This window comes from Chrysemys picta, chromosome 13 (genome assembly GCF_011386835.1).
Source record: "Chrysemys picta bellii isolate R12L10 chromosome 13, ASM1138683v2, whole genome shotgun sequence".
Lineage (NCBI taxonomy): Eukaryota > Metazoa > Chordata > Testudines > Emydidae > Chrysemys > Chrysemys picta.
Window position 1 is genome coordinate 15,998,235 of NC_088803.1, and position 11,120 is coordinate 16,009,354.

The following is an 11,120-nucleotide window of genomic DNA, read 5'->3' on the forward strand; positions in this document are numbered from 1 at the left end:
GTAACCCGGGCTATCCAGTCTCGCATCTGCATTACATACTCTATTATATTTCTCCCCTCATTGGGTTCCTCTTCCCAGATCTCTTTGGCGATATCTAGTATGCCACGGGGGTGATGCCTGTATAATAACTCGAAGGGGAAAAACCCAGTTGAGGCCTGAGGTAACTCCCGGATAGCGAACATAAGGTAGGGTAGTAGGGTGTCCCAATCCTTCCCATCCCGACTTACCACCTTCCTTATCATAGCTTGAGGGTTTGGTTAAACTTTTCTACCAACCCATCAGTCTGCGGATGGTAGACCGAAGTTCTCAGGATATGTATATGGAGCAGCATACAGGGGTCTTTCATTAGCTTCAACATAAATGGGGTTCCTTGGTCGGTTAATATCTCCTTCGGTAGCCCCATTCGGGCAAAGATCCCCACCAGCTCTTTGGCTACAGTTTTAGAGGCCGTGTTCCGCAGGGGGACGGCTTCTGGGTAGCGAGTAGCATAGTCCAAAACAACAAGTACATATTGGTGGCTCTGAGCCATCTTCTCCAGGGGTCCCACTAGGTCCATGGCTATTCGGTCGAAGGAGACCTCTATGATGGGAAGGGGTACCAAAGGTGCCCTCAAATGGGGATGGGGACTGTGCAGCTGACACTCCGGGCAGGAGGCACAGTACCTCCGCACTTCTTCATGTACTCCGGGCCAGAAGAACCATCGTAGGACTCGTGCCAGGGTCTTCTCTACCCCCAAACGCCCCCCAAAAAGATGACTATGAGCAAGACTTAATACAGCGTTCTGGTGTTTTTGAGGTACTAGGATTCTGCTGTACCTTCTGCCCCTGTACTGGTGCAACCCGGTATAAGAGATCCTTCTTCATTATGAAGTAGGGTCCTGGTCCCTGGGTTTTCCCTTCCACGGGGACCCCATCTATTTCAGTCACCTCCTTCCTAATCTTGTCATACCTTGGGTCTTCTCCCTGGTCCCGTCCAAAATTTCCTCTCCCGGGGCTAATCTGCCCAAGATCTAGGGGCCCAGTCTCTGTTGCCTTTACTGGTTCAGAAGCATTAGGGTGGGGGTCAGACTCAGATGCTGCTCCCTCCTCCGTGGCCTCCTTTTCAGCTGCATGGGCCCGCCTACCTACAAGAGCGACCCTCTGGCTTTGGGTCAGTATTCGGGTTCCCAAGGCCTTAGCTGCCCTTCTTTCCTTTTTTGTCTTTCTACCCTGTCTGGGAGTGGAGAACAAATCTGGGGATATTTCAGATAAGATTGGGGGTTGACAGTCTGCTGTGGATGCTTCACCACTGATCTCAAGGCCAGGCCTCACGTAGGGCTGTCCTCTCAAAGGCCAGAAGGTATGCCTCTACATCATCCTCCTGTGTCATTTTCTGCAGCCAATGGCTGGACTGTATGAGACGCGTCCCAACATGGCCGTGATTCAGCTCTGTAAGGGACTTTACCTGGTTTACCAGTTCCCACAACATAGCTCGGTCTTGAGCAGCCTGGTCCATCAGCAGGCGATTAGTCTCTTGCTGCAGCCGCACTGCCTCCTATTGGGCGGCTGCCTGGACATGGGTAGCCTCCTGCTGGGCCACCGTAGCTTGTATCAGTGCCCGCACTACTTCATCCATTGTGGTGAAAAAAAATAAACCCTCTTCCTTTTTTTTTTTATATCACCCTCCTTCTTCCACCGCACTGTGCACCCCAAGATCCCACTACTGACACCAATGTGACAAAGTTCCTCCTCTATCTTGGTGGGTCCTGCGCTTATTGGCGGATTTTCTTGCCTCAGAGATTCACCATGTGGGTTGGGGAATAGCCCAGAGACCTTCCCCTCTGGAAGAACCCATGGTCCTGGTCAATTAGGAGGTTGTGGTGGAACCCGGGCCCGCCCTTTACTCTGGGTTCCAGCCCAAGGCCCTGTGTCCTGCAGCTGTCTATAGTGCCTCCTGTAACAGCTGCATGACAGCTACAACTCCCTGGGCTACTTCCCCATGGCCTCCTCCAAACACCTTCCTTATTCTCACCACAGGACCTTCCTCCTGGTGTTTGATAATGCTTGTGCTCCTCAGTCCTCCAGCAGCACACCCTCTCACTCTCAGCTCCTTGCGCCTCTTGCTCCCAGCTCCTCACACTCACACCACAAACTGAAGTGAGCTCCTTTTAAAACCCAGGTGCCCTGATTAGCCTGCCTTAATTGGTTCTAGCAATTGTTAATTGGTTCCAGGTGTCCTAATTAGGCTGCCTGCCTTAACTGGTTCTAGCAGGTTCCTGATTACTCTAGTGCAGCCCTGCTCTGGTCACTCAGGAAACAGAAAACTACTCATCCAGTGACCAGTATATTTGCCCTCTACCAGACTCCTGTACCCCACTGGTCTGGGTCTGTCACAGTGGATAGAAAGCTGGCTAGATTGTCAGGCTCAATGGGTAGTGATCAATGTCTGAATGTCAAGTTGGAAACCGGTATCAAGCGGAGTTCCCCAGGGGTCAGTCTTAGGGCCAGTTTGTTCAAAATCTTTATTAATGATCTGGATGATGGGATGGATTGCACCCTCAGCAAGTTCACAGATGACACTAAGCTGGGGGGAAGAGGTAGATACGCTGGAGGGTAGGAATAGGGCGCAGGGTGACCTAGACCAATTGGAGAATTGGTCCAAAAGAAATCTGATGAGGTTCACCAAGGACAAGTGCTGAGTCCTTCACTTAGGAAGGAAGAATTCCATGCCCCACGACAGGCTGGGGACCAACTGGCTAACCAGCAGTTCTGCAGAAAAGGAACTGGGGATTACAGTGGAAGTGATTATTCCCCTCTATTCAGCACCAGTGAGGCCACACCTGGAGTATTGTGTCCAGTTTTGGTCCCCCCCACTAGAGAAGGGATGTGGACAAATTGGAGAGAGTCCATCAGAGGGCAACAAAAATAATTAGGGGGCTGGGGCACATGACTTAAGAGAAGAGGCTGAGGGAACTGGGGTTATTTAGTCTGCAGAAGAGAACAGTGAGGGGGGATTTGATAGCAGCCTTCAACTACCAGAAGGGGGGTTCCAAAGAGGATGGAACTAGGCTGTTCCCAGTGGTGGCAGATGACAGAACAAGGAGTAATGCTCTCAAGTTGCAGTGGGGGAGGTCTAGGTTGGATATTAGGAAACACTATTTCACAAGGAGTGTGATGAAGCACTGCAATGTGTTACCTAGGGAGGAGGTGGAACCTTCATCCTTAGAGGTTTTTAAGGTCCAGCATCACAAATCCTTGGCTGGGATGATTTAGTCGGTGTTGGTCAAGCTTTGAGCAGGGGGTTTGACTAGATGACCTCCTGAGGTCTCTTCCAACCCTAATATTCTATTCTTCTATGAATCGAGGCTGTGTGGCCTAGTGGCAACAGTCAGTACAACTGCCCAAGGGGTCAGGGCTCCGTGACCTTGTGGCCATAGGCAGTATAACTTCCCTTGGGGTCTGGGCTGTGTGGCCCAGAGGCAACAGTCAGTACAACTGGCCTGGGGTCAGGTCTGGGTGGCCAGGAGCCAGAGTCAGTACAACTGCCCTTTGGTCAGGGCTGCGTGATGAACTGGCCAGAGTCAGTACAACTGCTCTTGGGGTCAAGGGTGAGCAGCCTAGCAGCCAGAGTCAGTACAACTGCCCTTGGGGTCCGGGCTGTGTTTGCCTAGTGGCAACAGTCAGTAACACTGCTTTGGGGTCAGGGCTGTGATGCCTAGTGGCATGAGTCAGTACAACTGCCCTGGGGGTCAGGGCTTAGGGGCCTCATGGCCAGAGTAACTGCAACTGCCCTTAGGGTAAGGGCTGAGCCCTTTAGTAGCCAGAGTCAATGTAACTCCCCTTTGGGTCAGGGCTGTGCGGTCTAGTGGCAAGAGTCAATAAAACTGGCCTGGTGGTCAGGGTTTCCCACCCTAGTGGCCTGAATCAGTACAACTGCCCTTGGTGTCAGGGCTGTGTGGCCTAGTGACCAGAGTCAGTACAACTGCTGGGGGTCAGTGCTGAGCGGACTTGTGGTCAGAGTCCCTACAACTGAGTTAAAAGCAACAGAGGGTCCTGTGGCACCTTTGAGACTAACAGAAGTATTGGGAGCATAAGCTTTTCGTCTTGCATCTGAAGAAGTGAGGTTCTTACCCACGAAAGCTTATGCTCCCAATACTTCTGTTAGTCTCAAAGGTGCCACAGGACCCTCTGTTGCTTTTTACAGATTCAGACTAACACGGCTACCCCTCTGCTACAACTGAATTGGGGATAATGGCTGAGTTGTCTATTGTCCAGAGTTAGTAAAACTGCCCTGGGAGTAAGGGCTGAACATCCTAGTGGCCAGAGTCAATACAACTTCCCTTGGGGTCAGGGCTGAGTGGCCCAGTGGCAACAGTTAATATAACTGCCCTCGGGTCAGGTCTGAGTGGCCAAGTGGCCAGCATCAGTTCAACTTCCATTGGGGTCAGGGCTGTGCCGCCTAGTGGCCAGAGTCAATACAACTGCCCTTGGGGTCAGAGCTCCGCTGCCCAGTGGCCAGATTCAGCAGAACTGTCCTTGGGTTAGGGCTCTGCGGCCTAGTGGCCAGGGTCAGTATAATTGCCCTTAGGGTCAGGACTCTGCGTCCTAGTTACCAGAGTCAGAAAAGTGGGCTGCCACATTGGGGAGGAGAGAAAATTTGGAGGTTTTTATTTATCCCCTCCTTTTCCAATGAATGACTTGTAACCTCCCCCGCCCCCCCCAAAAAAATGCGATGAAAAATTCCTAACAAAAGTAAATGATTTTGTGTGTGTGAGTGGAACAATTTTCTCTTTCTTTCTTTCTTTCTTTCTTTCTTTCTTTCTTTCTTGAAAACTTGTTAAAAATTTTAGCCATTTAAAAAAATCATTTTTTCCTCCCCTCCACGCTTTTTTCTCTACCACCCTTCTTGTCCAGCAGAATAAAAAAAGAAAGACAAAAAATCTAAAAAATGCAAAAAACGATCCAAAAATCACTTTTCTTTTAGCAAAGTATATTGTAAAGTATAATATTTAAAGTATATTATTTTTAAAAAGGTTTCACCTTGACTTTTGAGTTTGGCACCCAAGGAGTTCTGCCCATTTGTAGGTGGTAGCCACTTCCTCTTGCAAAAGAGGGGGTGGGGGAACATGATACCTGTGGCTGGCAAGACAACACAACCTGAAAACTAGCCCTCTTGGGCTTTGTGCTTGTTGCATTCAGTTTTGGGGACACTCATTATAGCAGCTCCTTGCCTTGCAACTGCTCCATGAACTTGGCAGCATCAAATCAACCTCTGCACTGCGGTGTCACATGCTGAGTGAGTCCCTTCTCGGTGACCATTCGATGCACCAGCCCAGGAACAGATTATATTAGATTTTCTGAAGATGATTACAAAATTTTATGATCTAATGGAGAAAAACAATCTCCTGGGACCAATACATCTACAACAACACTACAAACTATAGAAAAACAACATACAACAGGGAATATACAAAGGGATTTGCTTTGATATTTAGTGGAGATTGTGCCTTAGACCACATGTCGGCTGTGTGCAGTACCAGATGCTTCTCACGTAGAGTGAACGTTTAGCCAACCCCAAAGAGAAAAGACACTATCACACTGTATGTATCAGTGTTGAACATGAGAGGTTGACGGAGCTGTCCACAGCCTCATTTTCCTATTTGCTGCGTTACACGTACACAGTACGCGACCACAGACACTCCATCTCAGTAACTCGATGTAGATTATCTCTATTTTGAACATGAACAATGAGATTTTCAAGGGACTTTTTTATTTAATTGCAATGGGAACTTCTTGCCCAAATCACCCCGGTAGCTCTGAAAACCTCAGGGTAAGGGGCAGATCTGCAAAGATATTTTAGGTGCCCTGTGGAAGTTTCAAAAGCGTCTTGGTTCCTCCACTGATTTCAAAATCCCACTTCGGGCATAAACATCTTTAAAAATCTGGAGCTTAGTTATTATCTAGGATTCTCTATATTCTTTGGGAAAGTTACCTATTTGCTGAGTGCTTTGTGCAAGGCTTCCCTGACCTCTCTGTTTCTCAGGCTGTAGATGAGGGGGTGTCATAAACAGATAGTTAAGGGTTGTCAAGGCTGCTTCCCCACTCTGAACTTTAGGGTACAAATATGGGGGCCTCCATGAAAACTTCTAAGCTTAACTACCAGCTTAGATCTGGTCCGCTGCCACCATTCCCAAAGTGCTAATAACCTTCCCTGGGTAGCCTTGAGAGACTCTTCATCAATTCCCCGGTGAATACAGATCCAAACCCCTTGGATCTTAAAACAAGGAGAAATTAACCATCCCCCTCCTTTCTCCCACCAACTCCTGGTGGATCAAGATCCAACCCCCTTGGATCTAAAAACAAGGAAAAATCAATCAGGTTCTTAAAAAGAAGGCTTTTAATTAAAGAAAAAGATAAAAATCATCTCTGTAAAATCAGGATGGAAACTAACTTTACAGGGTAATCAAACTTAAAGAGCTCAGAGGAATCCCCTCTAGCCTTAGGTTCAAAGTTACAGCAAACAGAGATAAACACTCTAGCAAAAAGGTACATTTACAAGTTGAGAAAACAAAGATAAAAACTAACACGCCTTGCCTGGCTGTTTACTTACAAGTTTGAAATATGAGAGACTTGTTCAGAAAGATTTGGAGAACCTGGATTGATGTCTGGGCCCTCTCAGTCCCAGAGCGAACAACCCCCAAAACAAAGAGCACAAACAAAAGCCTTCCCCCTACCAAGATTTGAAAGTATCTTGTCTCCTTATTGATCCTTTGGGTCAGGTGTCAGCCAGGTTACCTGAGCTTCTTAACCCTTTACAGGTAAAAGGATTTTGGAGTCTCTGGCCAGGAGGGATTTTATAGTACTGTACACAGGAGGGCTGTTACCCTTCCCTTTATAGTTATGACATGCCCCCCAGATCACAGACAGTGTTGGACAGCCGGTTCCACACTGTCCGTGATTTCTTCTTGGAGCTCTAGGAGAAAACAGAGTTAATAAGACACATGCACCTTTAGACATACTACTGATTATATAAAAACTAACAATATGTTCCACATTCCAAGAACAATGTTTAACCAGTTGATTCTGGGAAACTTTCCCGGGAGAGTGCATCAGCCACTTTGTTAAAAGCTCCTGAAATGTGTTGTATTTTCAAAATCAAAATCTTGAAGAGCTAAACTCCACCGAAAAAGTTTTTTGTTATTCCCCTTGGCGGTATGAAGCCACTGTAGTGCAGCATGGTCTGTTTGTAGTTGGAAACGCTGTCCCCAAACGTATGGGCATAGCTTTTCCAGCACGTACGCAATGGCGTAGCATTCCTTTTCACTGATTGACCAGTGGCTTTCCCTCTCAGACAGTTTCTTGCTGAGAAACACAACAGGATGGAATTCTTGATCCGGTCCTTCCTGCATTAAAACTGCTCCCACGCCCCGCTCGGACGCATCTGTGGTTACTAAAAAGGATTGGACCTGTTTCTTTGACTTTGGAACCGGACACTTTTGGACAGCATCCACTTTGGCCTGTGGGGGATTTACAGTTCCTTGACCCACCTGGTGCCCCAGGTAAATCACTCTGTTTTGGCCTATTTGACACTTTTTAGCCTTAACAGTTAGTCCTGCCTGCCTGATGCACTCAACGATTTTTCCAAGGTGCTCCAGGTGTTCTGCCCATGAATCAGAAAAAATGGCCACATCATCGAGGTAGGCAACTGCAGATTCTCCCAATCCCGCTAGGAGACCATCTACAAGTCTTTGGAAGGTGGCGGGTGCATTTTGCAGCCCAAAAGGGAGTACATTAAATTCATACACCCCTGCCTGGGTAACGAAGGCTGACCTTTCCTTGGTGGGTTCATCTAGTGGTACTTGCCAGTACTCCTTGGTTAAGTCTAAAGTAGAGATGAATTGGGCATGTCCCAATTTCTCCAATAGCTCATCTGTGCGTGACATTGGATAGTTGTCAGGACGAGTTACAGCATTTAGCTTATGGTAGTCCATGCAAAAGTGTATTTCCCCATCTGGTTTGGGAACTAGAACCACTGGAGATGCCCATGCACTCTTAGAGGGGTGTATTATACCCATCTGTAGCATGTTCTGGATCTCCCTTTTTATAGCAGTTTGGGCATGAGGTGACTCCCGGTAGGGTGGGGTTCTAATTGGGGGAGCATTACCTGTGTCAATGGAGTGGTATGCCCATTCGGTCCGTCCTGGGGTGGCTGAGAACATTGCTGCAAAGCTAGTGCACAGCTCCTTGATCTGCTGCCGCTGCAGACATCCAAGGGTCGCAGAGAGGTTCACCTCTTCCACGCCACCATTACTTTTTCCTTCATAGAAGACACCTTCAGGCCAGTCCGCGTCATCTGTTTCCTGCGCTGTAAACTGTGAATCCTTTAATTCTCTGGAATAAAAGGGCTTAAGAGAATTAACATGTTATACCTTAGGCTTTATGTTGGAGGTGGGGGATGCTATGAGATAGTTAACAGCTCCTAGGAAATTAATAAGGCCTGGTCTACACTACCAGTTTAGGTCGACTTTAGCAGCGTTAAATCGAATTAAGCCTGGACACGTCCACACGACGAAGCCCTTTCTTTCGACTTAAAGGGCCCTTTAAACCACTTTCTTTACTCCACCTCCGACGAGGGGATTAGCGATAAAATTGGCCTTAGCAGGTCGGAATTGGGGTAGTGTGGACGGAATTGGAAGTTATTGGCCTACGGGAGCTATCCCACAGTGCTTCATTGTGACCGCTCTGGACAGCACTCTCAACTCAGATGCACTGACCAGGTAGACAGGAAAAGGCCCGCTAACATTTGAATTTCTTTTCCTGTTTGCTCAGCGTGGAGAGCACAGGTGACAACGCAGAGTTCATCAGCACAGGTAACCGTGATGGAGTCCCAGGATCGCAAAAGAGCTCCATCATGGACCGAACGGGAGGTACGGGATCTGCTCACCATATGGAGAGATGAATCAGTGCTAGCTGAACTCCGAAGCAGTAAACAAAATGGCAAAATATTAGAAAAGGTCTCCAAGGCCATGAAGGACAGAGGCCATAACAGGGACGCACAGCAGTGCCGTGTGAAAATTAAGGAGCTACAGCAAGCCTACCACAAAGCCAGAGACGCAAACGGAAGGTCCGGGGCAGAGCTGCAAACTTGCCGTTTCTACGCGGAGCTGCATGCCATTCTAGGGGGTGCAGCCACCACTACCCCAACCATGTGCTATGACTCCCTCACTGGAGAAAGACACAGGGAGGCGGGTTCGGGGTATGAGGAAGATGAGGATGGAGATAATGTAGATATCTCACAGCAGCAAGGAAGCGGAGAAACCGTTTTCCCCAACAGCCAGGATATGTTTATCACCCTGGACCTGGAACCAGTAACCCCTGAACTCACCCAAGACCCTGAGGGCACACAGGGAACCTATGGTGAGTGTACCTTTGTAAATATTACACATGGTTTAAAAGCAAGCGTGTTTAATGATTAATGATTAATTTGCCCTGGCAATCGCGGCCAGTACAGCTACTGGAAAAGTCTGTTAACGTGTATCGGGATGGAGCGGAAATCCTCCAGGGACATCTCCAGAAAGCTCTCCTTCATGTACTCCCAAAGCCTTTGCAAAAGGTTTCTGGGGAGGGCTGCCTTATCCCGTCTGCCCTGGTAGGACACTTTACCACGCCAGGCCAGTAGCACGTAGTCTGGAATCATTGCATAACAAAGCATTGTAGCGTATGGTCCCGGTGTTTGCTTGCATGCAGACAACATCCATTCCTTATCGCTCTTTGTTATCCTCAGGAGAGTGATATCATTCACGGTCACCTGGTTGAAAGGGGGCGATTTTATTAAGGGGACATTCAGAGGTGCCCGTTCCTGCTCTGCAAACAGAAATGTTCCCCGCTGTTAGCCACGCGGTGGGGGGAAGGGTGAAGTGATCATCCCAGAGAATTGGGTGTGGTGGGGAGGGGGGTTAGTTGGGTTTGTGCTGCATGTTAACCCAGAAACCGCAACCCCTCCTTTTACATTGCAAACCCATTTTAAATAGCCAACCCAATTCATGCTTGATATGGGAAATGAGGGCGCTGCTGTTTGAAACCATTCTCACATGTTAAGAAGGTTAAAAAAGCCAAAAGACTGTGGCTTACCATGACTGCCTGCAAGCCGAAATCTGTTGCCTGGCACTGCGTGAGTGATCTCTCACACCAAACTGGCAGGCCCGCACTATAAGAGGAAAAATGCGACCTTGTAACGAAAGCACATGTGCTGTGTAATGTGAACAGCAAAATTTAACGTGAAAGAGTGTACCCATTGTTCTCTAAAATGTGTCTTTTTTAACCACCTCTCCCTTCTCCTCCACCAACTGCAAATGTTTCTCCTTCACAGAGGCTAGTGAACACTAGAAAGAGAAAACGGAGGATGCGGGACGATATGTTCACGGAGCTCCAGATATCCTCCCACGCTGAAAGAGCACAGCAGAATGCGTGAAGGCAGTCCATGTCAGACTACAGAAAAACACAGTATGAACGAGAGGAGAGGTGGTGGGCTGAATCGCGGGATGAACAGAGCAAGTTTCGGGCTGAAGATGATAGGTGGCGTCAGCTTGCAGACAGAAGGCAAGAGTTGATGCTCCGGCTGCTGTAGCATCAAACTGATATGCTCCAGCGTATGGTTGAGCTACAGGAAAGGCAGCAGGAGCAGAGACCGCCGCTACAGCCCCTGTGTAACCAACAGTCCTCCTCCCCATGTTCCATAGCCTCCTCACCCAGACGCCCAAGAACACAGTGGGGGGGCCTCCGGCCACCCAGTCACTCCACCCCAGATGATTGCCCGAGCAACAGAAGGCTGGCCTTCAATAACAGTTAAAGTTTTAAACTGCAGTGTGTCCTTTTCCTTCCCTCCTCCCCCACCCATCCCGGGCTACCTTGGCAATTATCCCCCTAGTTGTGTGATGAATTAATAAAGAATGCATGAATGTGAAGTAACAATGACTTTATTGCCTCTGCAAACGGTGCTCAAAGTGGGGAGGGGAGGGTGGGGTGGTTGGTTTACAGGGAAGTAGAGTGAACCTGATGGGGGGGGCGGAGGGTTCATCAAGGAGAAACAAACAGAAGTTTCACACCGTAGCCTGGCCAGTCACAAAACTCATTTTCAAAGCT